We start from the raw sequence: 17,439 nt of genomic DNA on the forward strand, positions 1-17,439 counted from the left end.
AGTTCCTGGAGTGGCAGCGGGAGGGGGTGGCCGATGGTGGGAGGAGAAGCGATGCCGCGTCCTTGCGGACTGAAAAGCTAAGTTGTTTGTTTGTTTTTTCCCCTCAGCTGTGTTCGGTAGCGAGCGATAAGAAGTCAACCCTCCCGGTGTCCTCCCGTCTGGGGATGGAACGGAAAAGAGAACGGCGAGCTTGGGAGCTTGGTCGAAGCGAGGCGAGAACCGTCCTGCTGGGAGCGGAGCAGCCATCGCTGACCGGGAGATAAGTGTCGGGTCTGGAAATCTCTCGGCTTACGGCCCACTCGGGTCTAGGAAGGGAAGTCACGTTTGCTTAGACAGCGAGTCCGAGCGGAGGTTCCCGAGGTGCTTACTTGGTAGTGGGAGAAACAGGGCTCCCGTTTGTCAGGGGTGCTGGTTTCTCTGGAACACGGTGTCCTTCTCAGCAGACGCTTGGCTCGAGGAGGAAGACGCAAGGTGGTAAGGTTTCTGGCTGCCTCGCATGTGTTTCTCTCTTGTTGCTCTCTCGTATTGGCCAATACGTCCTGTCTGTCTGTTTCTGTCTGTGTCTTTGTCCTTGCTCTGCTTCTGCCGTGTCCTTGTACAGCACACTTGCAGGCATTCCAGGTGAGCATCTCCAAGGGTTAAGGGCTCAGGAGCCAACGGGAATTCAGCAGGTTCGCAAGTCGCGCAAGGGAGAGCGGTGGTGCGTCATGGCTGAATGACTCGGTGTTCTTGTAGAGGACCCGATACATAGGCGAGAGGGGGGGAAAGGGCTAAAGGATAGAATTCCCACAGCCACAGACTTTAGTGAGTGAGAGCTAACGCTGGGCTTTTTTGGCCACCCTTGCAGAGGAATCAGTGCGTGGCCGTGGGCGGAGAATAAATCGTCCGAGATGTACTTGAGCTGCCTGGACGTGATTCTCGGAACATGTGAAGGGTCCTCAGCGTTCGGCCTTCCCATGGCTCTGTGTGAGTAAGAGGTGCGTGCTTTGAAATCTTTAAGCGTCCTGGCAGTATGTTTCTTCTGAGGCAGAGAGCTTCCTGCTGGGTCACGGAGCCTGGTGGCTTGGGGACTGGTGAAGGGGCATAGGCAGTTCAACAGAGCGTGGATAGATATTCAAGGCCTCCGTTCTCTCCGCGTTCCTGGAGTGGCAGCGGGAGGGGGTGGCCGATGGTGGGAGGCAGCGGTGCGATGGTGGGAGGAGAAGCGATGCCGCGTCCTTGCGGACTGAAAAGCTAAGTTGTTTGTTTGTTTTTTCCCCTCTGCTGTGTTCGGTAGTGAGCGATAAGAAGTCAACCCTCCCGGTGTCCTCCCGTCTGGGGATGGAACGGAAACGAGAACAGCGAGCTCGGGAGCTTGGTCGAAGCGAGGCGAGAACCGTCCGGCTGGGAGCGGAGCAGCCATCGCTGACAGGGAGATAAGTGTCGGGTTTGGAAATCTCTCGGCTTACGGCGCACTCGGGTCTAGGAAGGGAAGTCAGGTTTGCTTAGACAGCGAGTCCGAGCGGAGGTTCGCGAGGTGATTCCTTGGTAGTGGGAGAAACAGGGCTTCCGTTTGTCAGGAGTGCTGATTTCTCTGGAACACGGTGTCCTTCTCAGCAGACGCTTGGCTCGAGGAGGAAGACGCAAGGCGGTAAGGTTTCCGTCTGCCTCTCATGTGTTTCTCTCTTGTTGCTCTCTCGTATTGGCCAATACGTTCTGTCTGTCTGTTTCTGTCTGTGTCTTTGTCCTTGCTCTGCTTCTGCCGTGTCCTTGTATAGCTCACGTGCAGGCATTCCAGGTGAGCATCTCCACGGGTTAAGGGCTCAGGTGCCAACGGGAATTCTGCAGGTTCGCAAGTCGCGCAAGGGAGAGCGGTGGCGCGTCATGGCTGACTGACTCAGTGTTCTTGTAGAGGGCCCTATACATAGGCGAGGGGCGGGGGGGAAGGGCTAAAGGATAGAATTCCCACAGCCACAGACCTTAGTGAGTGAGAGGTCTCTTCAGTCACGCCGCTCTCGGATCTCGCTGCAGGGAGGGATTCTGGTGCCGCTCTCGGGTCGTGCAGCTTGGGGGTGTCTCTAGCGCTGCTCTCGGGTCTCGCTGCTGGGGGGGAGGGGTCTTTGGGGCCACTCTCAGGTCGTGCTGCTGGGAGGGAGTCTGGCGCCTCTCTCGGGTTATGCTGCTGCGGGGAATCTCTGGTGCCGCTCTCGAGTCGCGCTACTGGGGGGGGTCTCTGGCGCCTCCTTGGGATCATGCTGCTGGGGGGGTCTCTGGCTTCGCTCTCCGGTCGTGCTGCTGGGGGGGGGGTCTCTGTTACCGCTTTCGGGTCGCGCTGTTGGGGGGGTCTCTGGTGCCGCTCTCGGTAGTGGTGCTGGGGGTGGGGTCTCTGTCTCCACTCTCGGGTCGCGCTGCTGGGGGGAGGTCTCTGGCGCCGCTCTCGGGTCGCACTACTGGGGGTGGTCTCTGGAGCCTCCCTCCGGTCATGCTGCAGACGGGGGGTGTCACTGGCCCCGCTATCAGGTGATGCTGCTGCGGGGGGTCTCTGGCACCTCTCTCGGGTTTTGCTGCTGGGTGGGTGTCTGGGGCCGCTCTCGGGTGATGCTGTTCGGGGAGGTCTCTGGCGCCGCTCTCCGGTAGCGGTGCTGGGGGTGGGGTTTCTGTCTCCACTCTCGGGTAATGCTTCTGGGGGGGTCTCCGGCGCCGGTCTCGGGTCGCGCTCCTTGGGGGTGGGGTCTCTGTCGCCACTTTCATCTCATGCTGCTGGGGGGGGTCTCTGGCGCCACTCTCGGGTGATGCTGCTGGGGGGGGCCTCTGGCTCCCATCTCAGGTTGTGCTGCTGGGGGGGGGGGAGATCTCTGTCGCCGTTCTCTGGTGATGCTGCTGGGGGGAGGGTCTCTGGCGCCACTCTTGGGTCGCACTGCTGGGGGCGGGTCTGTGGTGCCGCTCTCGGGTCTTGCTGCTGGGGGGGGTCTCTGGCACCGTTTTCGGGTCACTCTGCTGGGGGAGGTCTCTGGCTTCGCTCTCGGGTCACGCTGCTGGGGAGGGTCTCTGGCGCCGCCCTCGGGACTTGCTGCTGGGGGGGGTCTCTGGCGCCGCCCTCGGGTCGCAATGCCGGGGGGGTTCTTTCGCGCTGCTCTCGGGTTTTGCTGCTGGGGGGGGGGGTCTCTTGTTTCGCTCTCGGGTCATGCTGCTGGGGGGGGACTTTGCAAGCGGGGCCGGGTACTAAAGGCACCAAGCAGCTGGCGGAATCACTGAGAACAAGGGTCATGGGGTCGGGGGTTGGTTGAGACTCTTTGGACCAGAGGCAGGGGGTCCAGGCTGCCAAATGTGTCGCGGAGAACCTCCATCTATCGGACGCGGCTTCCTCTCCGCGCTTGCAGAACCGAGCAGCTAAAAGTGTTAGAAGCCAAATCAGAGCGGCTCATGTGTGTGTTAGAAACGGCTACGGGGAGCCAATTGCACTGGCACCTGACGCCTTCTTCAGCCCTTTGTTGCTGCATTCTCAGGCTGGCACCTCTCACAACCATTCATTCATCGTCCAAGCACTCTCTCTCTTATGTACATTCCCTAATTAATGTTTCCCATACAGTATTTTGCATAATAATACAAGAGTTGTAGTTACAAAAAGTTACAAAAGTTTCTGGGTGGCATTTCTTAAAACATTCTCTCTCTGAGCGCTGAGTTAGTTACTGTTATAGTTACAATGCTTCACTTTGCGATTAGGGTTAAGTGCTTCACAATGCTTTGAAGAGAACGGTTGTCAATTGTGTAACAGTAAGTTTGAGCGTGCCCTGGCGCACAGCGAGGGGAGCTGTTTCTGGCTACATAGTAGTATATTTTTAACAGTTTGAAGTTACATGACCTAATATTACATTCCTAACCAATTATATTCTAGAGGGGCAAAAATGTTTAGATTTATAATTAAACAATCCTAACAAATAATAATAATAATAATAATTATAAATCTAAACACTTCTCAAGCTTGATAACACTAAATCTAAACACTTTCACAAGAATAAATCTAAACACTTCTATGCTTCTTCTACTTAACAAACTTCTCCTCCTTAGACTTTTAGTTGTGGGGAACAAATTCTGGGGCGTCACTTCCACTTGGGGAATCCTGTTTCATACTTGACTATGTTCTCCCTACACTAAGGCTGGCCGAGAGACTGTCCCAGACTGATCGTAACAGACTGTTCTGTCCGCGAATGGGCTGAGAGTAAAGGGCGTGTTCGGAATCTGTGGCGCCCAATCTGAGGCTGTCCGAGGTGACTCTTAACGGACTGCTCCGTGCGCCAATGGGCGGTGACTCAAGGCGTGTTCTGGGGCTGCTGGCGGCCAATAGGTTGTCCGGGGTGGATTATAACAGACTCTTCTGTCCGCGAATGGGCTGTGACTAAGGGGCGTGTTCTGAATCAGAGGCACCCAATAGGCTGACCCGGCTGCATCTTAACGGACAGCTCTGTCTGCGAATGCGGTGTGACTAGGGGGACTAACCTGCCACTGCTCTCGACCAATAGGCTGTCCGGGGTGGATCTTAATGGACTGCTCTGTCCTCGAATTGTCTGTGACTTAGGGGTGGTTCCTGGCTGTGTGCCAGCCAATGGGCTTTCGGAAGACAGCCTTGGCGGAGGAGAGCGTCGCCCAATGGGCTGTCAGCAAAGGGGATCCTGCCTCTGGTTCGGCCAATGGGCTGCCGCAGGGGGGCGTTGTCTGACTGGGCGGCCGGCGCCGCCATGACAGGAAGGTCCGAGGAGCGCGCGGGGGCGCGAGCGAATCCTGGGTCCGAGTGCGAAGCTCCCCGCCCCCAGCCCGCCCCTTGTTGGTGTCTGGCCCGGGGGAGGAGGGGGCGCGAGGGAAGGTGGGGGAGCGGGCTGGGGGTGGGGTGTCTGGACAGGGGTGAGGTGTAGGAGCAGGCTGGGTGTGAGGGGCCGGGGGGGGCGCTTGGCACTGGGGGGGCAGGAGGGGGTGAGGGGCCGGGGGGGTGCTCGGCACTGGGGGGGCAGGAGGGAGTGGGAGGGGCCGGGGGGGGCCTTGGCACTGGGGGGGCAGGAGGGGACAGGGCGCGGGAGAGCGCAGGCGCGGGCGGCGCTGGCTGGGCGGGAAACTCCCGGGACGCTCGCGCTGACGAGGCGGGCGGGAAAACGCTGCGGGGGGCGCTGAGGGGCGGAGCCTGGGGGGCGGGGCGGGAGCTGGCAGTGACGTGGAGCCCCCCCCCGCCTGCTTCTCTCCGGGCCCCAGGCTGGACATCGGCGGGGCGGCCCCTGGCGGAGGTGGGGGGGCGATTTCTGCCCCCCCCCCCCCGGCGCTGCAGCCTCCCCGGGGAGCAGCGCCCCTGTGACCCCCCCCCCACGTGGTGCCGGGGGAACGGGGCTGTGGCCCCCCCTTTGGGGCGCGGGAGCTGACCCGGGCTCCAGTCACGTGAGTGTCTCGGGGAGGGGGGGCTGCGGGCCACCGGGGCGCGGGAGTGTCACGTGCCCCCTCCCCCCGCCGGGGAGCCGCGCGCCCTCGAGGGGTGGTTCCCGCGGGCGGGGCACGCACAGAACGTGTCCCGCACGCGGGGGGGCGGGGCGGCCTGAGCCCTGCTCCCCGCGCTGCTCGCTGCCTGGGGGCGGGGCCGGGTGCCCGCTGAATCCCCCCTGTGCCCGGGGGGGGGCAGTTCGGCGGGGGGCGATGCTCTGGCCCTGGCTGCCCGCAGTGCTGCCCAGTGCCCGGCTGTGCCTCCTGCAGAGGCCGAGAGCGTCCTGGGTGGGGGGCGTGTGGGGAGAGGGGGGGAGTGGCTGAGAATTGGGGGGCAAACTTAGGGGCTGCACGGGGCGGGGAGGAGTTTGGTGAGGGGGGATCATACTGCATGGGGCGGAGAGGAGTTTGGGGGGAAGCAGACTGCACGGGGCGGGGAGGAGTTTGGTGAGGGGGGATCAGACTGCATGGCGCGGAGAGGAGTTAGGGGGGTAGGGGATCAGACTGCAGGGGGCGGAGAGGAGTTTCGTGGGGGGTAGGAGATCAGACTGCACGGGGGGAGGAGGAGTTTGGGGGGGGATCGGACTGCACGGGGCGGGGAGGAGTTTGGGGGGATCGGACTGCACGGGGCGGGGAGGAGTTTGGGGGGGATCGGACTGCACGGAGGGAGAGGAGTTTGGGGGGATCGGACTGCACGGGGCGGGGAAGAGTTTGGGGGGATCGGACTGCACGGGGGGGAGGAGTTTGGGGGGATCGGACTGCACGGGGGGAGAGGAGTTTGGGGGGGATCGGACTGCACGGAGGGAGAGGAGTTTGGGGGGATCGGACTGCACGGGGCGGGGAAGAGTTTGGGGGGATCGGACTGCACGGGGCGGGGAGGAGTTTGGGGGGATCAGACTGCATGGAGGGGAGGATCAGACTGCACGGAGCGGGGAGGAGTTTGGGGGGGGATCAGACTGCACGGGGGGGAGGAGTTTGGGGGGATCGGACTGCACGGGGCGGGGAGGAGTTTGGGGGGGATCGGACTGCACGGAGGGAGAGGAGTTTGGGGGGATCGGACTGCACGGGGCGGGGAGGAGTTTGGGGGGGATCAGACTGCACGGGGGGAGAGGAGTTCGGGGGGATCGGACTGCACGGGGCGGGGAGGAGTTTGGGGGGATCAGACTGCACGGGGGGGAGGAGTTTGGGGGGATCGGACTGCACGGAGGGAGAGGAGTTTGGGGGGATCGGACTGCACGGGGCGGGGAAGAGTTTGGGGGGATCGGACTGCATGGGGCGGGGAGGAGTTTGGGGGGGATCAGACTGCACGGGGGAGAGGAGTTTGGGGGGATCAGATTGCACGGGGGGGAGGAGTTTGGGGGGGATCGGACTGCACGGGGCGGGGAAGAGTTTGGGGGGATCGGACTGCACGGGGCGGGGAGGAGTTTGGGGGGGATCAGACTGCACGGGGGGAGAGGAGTTTGGGGGGATCAGATTGCACGGGGGGGAAGAGTTTGGGGGGATCGGACTGCACGGGGCGGGGAGGAGTTTGGGGGGATCAGACTGCACGGGGGGGAGGATCAGACTGCACGGAGCGGGGAGGAGTTTGGGGGGATCAGACTGCACGGGGGGGAGGATCAGACTGCACGGAGCGGGGAGGAGTTTGGGGGGGATCAGACTGCACGGGGCAGGGAGGAGCTTTGGGGGGGATCAGACTGCACGGGGCGGACAGGAGTTTGGGGGGGCGATCAGACTGCACGGGGGGAGAGGAGTTTGGGGGGGATCAGACTGCACGGAGCGGGGAGGAGTTTGGGGGGATCAGACTGCACGGGGGGGAGGATCAGACTGCACGGAGCGGGGAGGAGTTTGGGGGGGGATCAGACTGCACGGGGCAGGGAGGAGCTTTGGGGGGATCAGACTGCACGGGGCGGACAGGAGTTTGGGGGGGCGATCAGACTGCACGGGGCGGAGGGGAGTGTGGGGGGGATCAGACTGCACGGGGGGGAGAGGAGTTTGGGGGGGATCAGACTGCACGGAGCGGGGAGGAGTTTGGGGGGGGATCAGACTGAACGGGGCGGGGAGGAGTTTGGGGGGAGATCAGACTGCACGGGGCGGGGAGGAGTTTGGGGGGATCGGACTGCACGGGGCGGGGAAGAGTTTGGGGGGGATCGGACTGCACGGGGCGGGGAGGAGTTTGGGGGGGATCGGACTGCACGGAGGGAGAGGAGTTTGGGGGGATCGGACTGCACGGGGCGGGGAGGAGTTTGGGGGGGATCGGACTGCACGGAGGGAGAGGAGTTTGGGGGGATCGGACTGCACGGGGCGGGGAGGAGTTTGGGGGGATCGGACTGCATGGGGCGGGGAGGAGTTTGGGGGGGATCAGACTGCACGGGGGGAGAGGAGTTTGGGGGGATCAGATTGCACGGGGGGGAGGAGTTTGGGGGGATCGGACTGCACGGGGGGAGAGGAGTTTGGGGGGGATCGGACTGCACGGGGGGGAGGATCAGACTGCACGGAGCGGGGAGGAGTTTGGGGGGGGATCAGACTGCACGGGGGGGAGGATCAGACTGCACGGGGGGGGAGGAGTTTGGAGGGGGATCAGACTGCACGGGGCGGGGAGGTGTTTGGGGGGGATCGGACTGCACGGGGCGGGGAGGTGTTTGGGGGGGATCATACTGCACGGGGGGAGAGGAGTTTGGGGGGATCGGACTGCACGGGGCGGGGAAGAGTTTGGGGGGATCGGACTGCACGGGGCGGGGAGGAGTTTGGGGGGATCAGACTGCACGGGGGGAGAGGAGTTTGGGGGGATCAGACTGCACGGGGGGGAGGATCAGAGTGCACGGGGCGGAGGGGAAGTTTGGGGGGATCAGACTGCACGGGGGGGAGGAGTTTGAGGGGGGATCAGACTGCACGGGGCGGGGAGGAGTTTGGGGGGATCAGACTGCACGGGGTGGGGAGGAGTTTGGGGGGGAAGGGTTGCCGCGGAGTCTCCTCTCCCGAGTGGGGGCGGGGCATCAGCTGCGGACGCTGCCGTCTCTGAGGCAGGAGCCCCGCCCAGCAATGGGGAGGGGCGGGATGAGGGGGAGTAGGGAAAGTAGCCGCAGTGGCTTGTGGGAAACTGAGTGCCCCTGTCCGCAGCTCCCATCGGCCATTGCAGGGCCAGGGCAGGCCTGGCGCTGTTCGGTTGGGCGGGTGCAGCGGAAGTGACATCACAACGGGGCATTGACCAGGGAGCGACGCGGTTGGTCCCGCGCTCGTGTCACTCCAAGTGTTAGCGACGCATCCTGGGACTTGTAGTTCTCATAGTGCGGCCTCCCGGGGCACGTCGCAGCGCGCCCCGCCCCTATCATAGCCCCGCCCCCCGGCATAGCCCCGCCCAGCGTGTTCTTAGTTCGGAATGGGGCATTTCTACCCTAAGAACAATCTTTTTTATTCGGAAATAACGGCCCTTAGCAGAGCAACAGTGCCGCTCGGTAGTCACCGGCGGTAATGCACGTGTAATTCCGTAGCGCCTCCACAGTGCCGCTCGGTGGTCATTGCGGGTAATGCACGTGTAATTCCGTAGCGCCTCCACAGTGCCGCTCGGTGGTCATTGCGGGTAATGCACGTGTAATTCCGTAGCGCCTCCACAGTGCCGCTCGGTGGTCATTGCGGGTAATGCACGTGTAATTCCGTAGCGCCTCCACAGTGCCGCTCGGTGGTCATTGCGGGTAATGCACGTGTAATTCCGAAGCGCCTCCACAGTGCCGCTCGGTGGTCATTGCGGGTAATGCACGTGTAATTCCATCGCCCCCAGCTGCTGTCCCTGCTCCGCACGCCACGTGGCCCCAGTCTTGCCCTTTGACAGCAGGCAAAGTAAGAAGCTCGTTATTTCCAGGCTCCGCGCAGCCCTCTCCCCTCCTGCCCCCGGCCCCCTCATCCCACACACCAGGCTCCGCGCAGCCCTCTCCCCTCCTGCCCATGGCCCCCTCATCCCGCACTCCAGGCTCCGCACAGCCCTCTCCCCTCCTGCCCCCGGCCCCCTCATCCCGCACTCCAGGCTCCGCACAGCCCTCTCCCCTCCTGCCCATGGCCCCCTCATCCCGCACTCCAGGCTCCGCGCAGCCCCCTCCCCTCCTGCTTCCTCACCCCAGCCTGCACCCCGTCCATACTCTTATCCCGGGGCCCTTCCTCTCCCCAGCCTGCACCCCCGTCCATATGCTTATCCCGGGGCCCTTCCTCCCCCCAGCCTGCACCCCCATCCATATTCTTATCCCGGGGCCCTTCCTCACTCCAGTCTGCACGCCCATTCATGGGAGCCATCAGTCCACCTTTTCCCTGCACCACATTCAGTAAAGTGTCTGATCAGGGTATGAGAGCAGCCCTGAGCCTTTGTCTCCACTCAGCAGGTTGCACCACACAGGATATGTGGATGGTCCTGGGCTTTGTACAGCACTCCAGACTGACCCCTGGACACGGCTTCTGGGTCCTAGCCCTTTGCTGTCACTCCTGCCCGAGGGCTTTGCTGGCTCCAGACTGGGTAACAGCTGGGAAACTGGCTGGGCAGTGGGCTGAGAAGATACCGTCCGAGATGGACTTGAGCTGCCTGGACGTGATTCTCGGAACACGTGAAGGGTCCTCAGCGTTCGGCCTTCCCATGGCTCTGTGTGAGTAAGAGGTGCGTGCTTTGAAATCTTCAAGCGTCCTGGCAGTATGTTTCTTCTGAGGCAGAGAGCTTCCTGCTGGGGCACGGAGCCTGGTGGCTTGGGGACTGGTGAAGGGGCAGTAGGCGGTTCAACAGTGCGTGGATAGATATTCAAGGCCTCCGTTCTCTCCGAGTTCCTGGAGTGGCAGCGGGAGGGGGTGGCCGATGGTGGGAGGAGAAGCGATGCCGCGTCCTTGCGGACTGAAAAGCTAAGTTGTTTGTTTGTTTTTTCCCCTCAGCTGTGTTCGGTAGCGAGCGATAAGAAGTCAACCCTCCCGGTGTCCTCCCGTCTGGGGATGGAACGGAAAAGAGAACGGCGAGCTTGGGAGCTTGGTCGAAGCGAGGCGAGAACCGTCCTGCTGGGAGCGGAGCAGCCATCGCTGACCGGGAGATAAGTGTCGGGTCTGGAAATCTCTCGGCTTACGGCCCACTCGGGTCTAGGAAGGGAAGTCACGTTTGCTTAGACAGCGAGTCCGAGCGGAGGTTCCCGAGGTGCTTACTTGGTAGTGGGAGAAACAGGGCTCCCGTTTGTCAGGGGTGCTGGTTTCTCTGGAACACGGTGTCCTTCTCAGCAGACGCTTGGCTCGAGGAGGAAGACGCAAGGTGGTAAGGTTTCTGGCTGCCTCGCATGTGTTTCTCTCTTGTTGCTCTCTCGTATTGGCCAATACGTCCTGTCTGTCTGTTTCTGTCTGTGTCTTTGTCCTTGCTCTGCTTCTGCCGTGTCCTTGTACAGCACACTTGCAGGCATTCCAGGTGAGCATCTCCAAGGGTTAAGGGCTCAGGAGCCAACGGGAATTCAGCAGGTTCGCAAGTCGCGCAAGGGAGAGCGGTGGTGCGTCATGGCTGAATGACTCGGTGTTCTTGTAGAGGACCCGATACATAGGCGAGAGGGGGGGAAAGGGCTAAAGGATAGAATTCCCACAGCCACAGACTTTAGTGAGTGAGAGCTAACGCTGGGCTTTTTTGGCCACCCTTGCAGAGGAATCAGTGCGTGGCCGTGGGCGGAGAATAAATCGTCCGAGATGTACTTGAGCTGCCTGGACGTGATTCTCGGAACATGTGAAGGGTCCTCAGCGTTCGGCCTTCCCATGGCTCTGTGTGAGTAAGAGGTGCGTGCTTTGAAATCTTTAAGCGTCCTGGCAGTATGTTTCTTCTGAGGCAGAGAGCTTCCTGCTGGGTCACGGAGCCTGGTGGCTTGGGGACTGGTGAAGGGGCATAGGCAGTTCAACAGAGCGTGGATAGATATTCAAGGCCTCCGTTCTCTCCGCGTTCCTGGAGTGGCAGCGGGAGGGGGTGGCCGATGGTGGGAGGCAGCGGTGCGATGGTGGGAGGAGAAGCGATGCCGCGTCCTTGCGGACTGAAAAGCTAAGTTGTTTGTTTGTTTTTTCCCCTCTGCTGTGTTCGGTAGTGAGCGATAAGAAGTCAACCCTCCCGGTGTCCTCCCGTCTGGGGATGGAACGGAAACGAGAACAGCGAGCTCGGGAGCTTGGTCGAAGCGAGGCGAGAACCGTCCGGCTGGGAGCGGAGCAGCCATCGCTGACAGGGAGATAAGTGTCGGGTTTGGAAATCTCTCGGCTTACGGCGCACTCGGGTCTAGGAAGGGAAGTCAGGTTTGCTTAGACAGCGAGTCCGAGCGGAGGTTCGCGAGGTGATTCCTTGGTAGTGGGAGAAACAGGGCTTCCGTTTGTCAGGAGTGCTGATTTCTCTGGAACACGGTGTCCTTCTCAGCAGACGCTTGGCTCGAGGAGGAAGACGCAAGGCGGTAAGGTTTCCGTCTGCCTCTCATGTGTTTCTCTCTTGTTGCTCTCTCGTATTGGCCAATACGTTCTGTCTGTCTGTTTCTGTCTGTGTCTTTGTCCTTGCTCTGCTTCTGCCGTGTCCTTGTATAGCTCACGTGCAGGCATTCCAGGTGAGCATCTCCACGGGTTAAGGGCTCAGGTGCCAACGGGAATTCTGCAGGTTCGCAAGTCGCGCAAGGGAGAGCGGTGGCGCGTCATGGCTGACTGACTCAGTGTTCTTGTAGAGGGCCCTATACATAGGCGAGGGGCGGGGGGGAAGGGCTAAAGGATAGAATTCCCACAGCCACAGACCTTAGTGAGTGAGAGGTCTCTTCAGTCACGCCGCTCTCGGATCTCGCTGCAGGGAGGGATTCTGGTGCCGCTCTCGGGTCGTGCAGCTTGGGGGTGTCTCTAGCGCTGCTCTCGGGTCTCGCTGCTGGGGGGGAGGGGTCTTTGGGGCCACTCTCAGGTCGTGCTGCTGGGAGGGAGTCTGGCGCCTCTCTCGGGTTATGCTGCTGCGGGGAATCTCTGGTGCCGCTCTCGAGTCGCGCTACTGGGGGGGGTCTCTGGCGCCTCCTTGGGATCATGCTGCTGGGGGGGTCTCTGGCTTCGCTCTCCGGTCGTGCTGCTGGGGGGGGGGTCTCTGTTACCGCTTTCGGGTCGCGCTGTTGGGGGGGTCTCTGGTGCCGCTCTCGGTAGTGGTGCTGGGGGTGGGGTCTCTGTCTCCACTCTCGGGTCGCGCTGCTGGGGGGAGGTCTCTGGCGCCGCTCTCGGGTCGCACTACTGGGGGTGGTCTCTGGAGCCTCCCTCCGGTCATGCTGCAGACGGGGGGTGTCACTGGCCCCGCTATCAGGTGATGCTGCTGCGGGGGGTCTCTGGCACCTCTCTCGGGTTTTGCTGCTGGGTGGGTGTCTGGGGCCGCTCTCGGGTGATGCTGTTCGGGGAGGTCTCTGGCGCCGCTCTCCGGTAGCGGTGCTGGGGGTGGGGTTTCTGTCTCCACTCTCGGGTAATGCTTCTGGGGGGGTCTCCGGCGCCGGTCTCGGGTCGCGCTCCTTGGGGGTGGGGTCTCTGTCGCCACTTTCATCTCATGCTGCTGGGGGGGGTCTCTGGCGCCACTCTCGGGTGATGCTGCTGGGGGGGGCCTCTGGCTCCCATCTCAGGTTGTGCTGCTGGGGGGGGGGGAGATCTCTGTCGCCGTTCTCTGGTGATGCTGCTGGGGGGAGGGTCTCTGGCGCCACTCTTGGGTCGCACTGCTGGGGGCGGGTCTGTGGTGCCGCTCTCGGGTCTTGCTGCTGGGGGGGGTCTCTGGCACCGTTTTCGGGTCACTCTGCTGGGGGAGGTCTCTGGCTTCGCTCTCGGGTCACGCTGCTGGGGAGGGTCTCTGGCGCCGCCCTCGGGACTTGCTGCTGGGGGGGGTCTCTGGCGCCGCCCTCGGGTCGCAATGCCGGGGGGGTTCTTTCGCGCTGCTCTCGGGTTTTGCTGCTGGGGGGGGGGGTCTCTTGTTTCGCTCTCGGGTCATGCTGCTGGGGGGGGACTTTGCAAGCGGGGCCGGGTACTAAAGGCACCAAGCAGCTGGCGGAATCACTGAGAACAAGGGTCATGGGGTCGGGGGTTGGTTGAGACTCTTTGGACCAGAGGCAGGGGGTCCAGGCTGCCAAATGTGTCGCGGAGAACCTCCATCTATCGGACGCGGCTTCCTCTCCGCGCTTGCAGAACCGAGCAGCTAAAAGTGTTAGAAGCCAAATCAGAGCGGCTCATGTGTGTGTTAGAAACGGCTACGGGGAGCCAATTGCACTGGCACCTGACGCCTTCTTCAGCCCTTTGTTGCTGCATTCTCAGGCTGGCACCTCTCACAACCATTCATTCATCGTCCAAGCACTCTCTCTCTTATGTACATTCCCTAATTAATGTTTCCCATACAGTATTTTGCATAATAATACAAGAGTTGTAGTTACAAAAAGTTACAAAAGTTTCTGGGTGGCATTTCTTAAAACATTCTCTCTCTGAGCGCTGAGTTAGTTACTGTTATAGTTACAATGCTTCACTTTGCGATTAGGGTTAAGTGCTTCACAATGCTTTGAAGAGAACGGTTGTCAATTGTGTAACAGTAAGTTTGAGCGTGCCCTGGCGCACAGCGAGGGGAGCTGTTTCTGGCTACATAGTAGTATATTTTTAACAGTTTGAAGTTACATGACCTAATATTACATTCCTAACCAATTATATTCTAGAGGGGCAAAAATGTTTAGATTTATAATTAAACAATCCTAACAAATAATAATAATAATAATAATTATAAATCTAAACACTTCTCAAGCTTGATAACACTAAATCTAAACACTTTCACAAGAATAAATCTAAACACTTCTATGCTTCTTCTACTTAACAAACTTCTCCTCCTTAGACTTTTAGTTGTGGGGAACAAATTCTGGGGCGTCACTTCCACTTGGGGAATCCTGTTTCATACTTGACTATGTTCTCCCTACACTAAGGCTGGCCGAGAGACTGTCCCAGACTGATCGTAACAGACTGTTCTGTCCGCGAATGGGCTGAGAGTAAAGGGCGTGTTCGGAATCTGTGGCGCCCAATCTGAGGCTGTCCGAGGTGACTCTTAACGGACTGCTCCGTGCGCCAATGGGCGGTGACTCAAGGCGTGTTCTGGGGCTGCTGGCGGCCAATAGGTTGTCCGGGGTGGATTATAACAGACTCTTCTGTCCGCGAATGGGCTGTGACTAAGGGGCGTGTTCTGAATCAGAGGCACCCAATAGGCTGACCCGGCTGCATCTTAACGGACAGCTCTGTCTGCGAATGCGGTGTGACTAGGGGGACTAACCTGCCACTGCTCTCGACCAATAGGCTGTCCGGGGTGGATCTTAATGGACTGCTCTGTCCTCGAATTGTCTGTGACTTAGGGGTGGTTCCTGGCTGTGTGCCAGCCAATGGGCTTTCGGAAGACAGCCTTGGCGGAGGAGAGCGTCGCCCAATGGGCTGTCAGCAAAGGGGATCCTGCCTCTGGTTCGGCCAATGGGCTGCCGCAGGGGGGCGTTGTCTGACTGGGCGGCCGGCGCCGCCATGACAGGAAGGTCCGAGGAGCGCGCGGGGGCGCGAGCGAATCCTGGGTCCGAGTGCGAAGCTCCCCGCCCCCAGCCCGCCCCTTGTTGGTGTCTGGCCCGGGGGAGGAGGGGGCGCGAGGGAAGGTGGGGGAGCGGGCTGGGGGTGGGGTGTCTGGACAGGGGTGAGGTGTAGGAGCAGGCTGGGTGTGAGGGGCCGGGGGGGGCGCTTGGCACTGGGGGGGCAGGAGGGGGTGAGGGGCCGGGGGGGTGCTCGGCACTGGGGGGGCAGGAGGGAGTGGGAGGGGCCGGGGGGGGCCTTGGCACTGGGGGGGCAGGAGGGGACAGGGCGCGGGAGAGCGCAGGCGCGGGCGGCGCTGGCTGGGCGGGAAACTCCCGGGACGCTCGCGCTGACGAGGCGGGCGGGAAAACGCTGCGGGGGGCGCTGAGGGGCGGAGCCTGGGGGGCGGGGCGGGAGCTGGCAGTGACGTGGAGCCCCCCCCCCCCCCGCCTGCTTCTCTCCGGGCCCCAGGCTGGACATCGGCGGGGCGGCCCCTGGCGGAGGTGGGGGGGCGATTTCTGCCCCCCCCCCCGGCGCTGCAGCCTCCCCGGGGAGCAGCGCCCCTGTGACCCCCCCCCCACGTGGTGCCGGGGGAACGGGGCTGTGGCCCCCCCTTTGGGGCGCGGGAGCTGACCCGGGCTCCAGTCACGTGAGTGTCTCGGGGAGGGGGGGCTGCGGGCCACCGGGGCGCGGGAGTGTCACGTGCCCCCTCCCCCCGCCGGGGAGCCGCGCGCCCTCGAGGGGTGGTTCCCGCGGGCGGGGCACGCACAGAACGTGTCCCGCACGCGGGGGGGCGGGGCGGCCTGAGCCCTGCTCCCCGCGCTGCTCGCTGCCTGGGGGCGGGGCCGGGTGCCCGCTGAATCCCCCCTGTGCCCGGGGGGGGGCAGTTCGGCGGGGGGCGATGCTCTGGCCCTGGCTGCCCGCAGTGCTGCCCAGTGCCCGGCTGTGCCTCCTGCAGAGGCCGAGAGCGTCCTGGGTGGGGGGCGTGTGGGGAGAGGGGGGGAGTGGCTGAGAATTGGGGGGCAAACTTAGGGGCTGCACGGGGCGGGGAGGAGTTTGGTGAGGGGGGATCATACTGCATGGGGCGGAGAGGAGTTTGGGGGGAAGCAGACTGCACGGGGCGGGGAGGAGTTTGGTGAGGGGGGATCAGACTGCATGGCGCGGAGAGGAGTTAGGGGGGTAGGGGATCAGACTGCAGGGGGCGGAGAGGAGTTTCGTGGGGGGTAGGAGATCAGACTGCACGGGGGGAGGAGGAGTTTGGGGGGGGATCGGACTGCACGGGGCGGGGAGGAGTTTGGGGGGATCGGACTGCACGGGGCGGGGAGGAGTTTGGGGGGGATCGGACTGCACGGAGGGAGAGGAGTTTGGGGGGATCGGACTGCACGGGGCGGGGAAGAGTTTGGGGGGATCGGACTGCACGGGGGGGAGGAGTTTGGGGGGATCGGACTGCACGGGGGGAGAGGAGTTTGGGGGGGATCGGACTGCACGGAGGGAGAGGAGTTTGGGGGGATCGGACTGCACGGGGCGGGGAAGAGTTTGGGGGGATCGGACTGCACGGGGCGGGGAGGAGTTTGGGGGGATCAGACTGCATGGAGGGGAGGATCAGACTGCACGGAGCGGGGAGGAGTTTGGGGGGGATCAGACTGCACGGGGGGGAGGAGTTTGGGGGGATCGGACTGCACGGGGCGGGGAGGAGTTTGGGGGGGATCGGACTGCACGGAGGGAGAGGAGTTTGGGGGGATCGGACTGCACGGGGCGGGGAGGAGTTTGGGGGGGATCAGACTGCACGGGGGAGAGGAGTTCGGGGGGATCGGACTGCACGGGGCGGGGAGGAGTTTGGGGGGATCAGACTGCACGGGGGGGAGGAGTTTGGGGGGATCGGACTGCACGGAGGGAGAGGAGTTTGGGGGGATCGGACTGCACGGGGCGGGGAAGAGTTTGGGGGGATCGGACTGCATGGGGCGGGGAGGAGTTTGGGGGGGATCAGACTGCACGGGGGAGAGGAGTTTGGGGGGATCAGATTGCACGGGGGGGAGGAGTTTGGGGGGGATCGGACTGCACGGGGCGGGGAAGAGTTTGGGGGGATCGGACTGCACGGGGCGGGGAGGAGTTTGGGGGGGATCAGACTGCACGGGGGGAGAGGAGTTTGGGGGGATCAGATTGCACGGGGGGGAAGAGTTTGGGGGGATCGGACTGCACGGGGCGGGGAGGAGTTTGGGGGGATCAGACTGCACGGGGGGGAGGATCAGACTGCACGGAGCGGGGAGGAGTTTGGGGGGATCAGACTGCACGGGGGGGAGGATCAGACTGCACGGAGCGGGGAGGAGTTTGGGGGGGGATCAGACTGCACGGGGCAGGGAGGAGCTTTGGGGGGGATCAGACTGCACGGGGCGGACAGGAGTTTGGGGGGGCGATCAGACTGCACGGGGGGAGAGGAGTTTGGGGGGGATC

The sequence above is a fragment of the Pelodiscus sinensis genome, chromosome 10 (assembly GCF_052426305.1).
Source record: "Pelodiscus sinensis isolate ZL-2025 chromosome 10, ASM5242630v1, whole genome shotgun sequence".
NCBI lineage: Eukaryota > Metazoa > Chordata > Testudines > Trionychidae > Pelodiscus > Pelodiscus sinensis.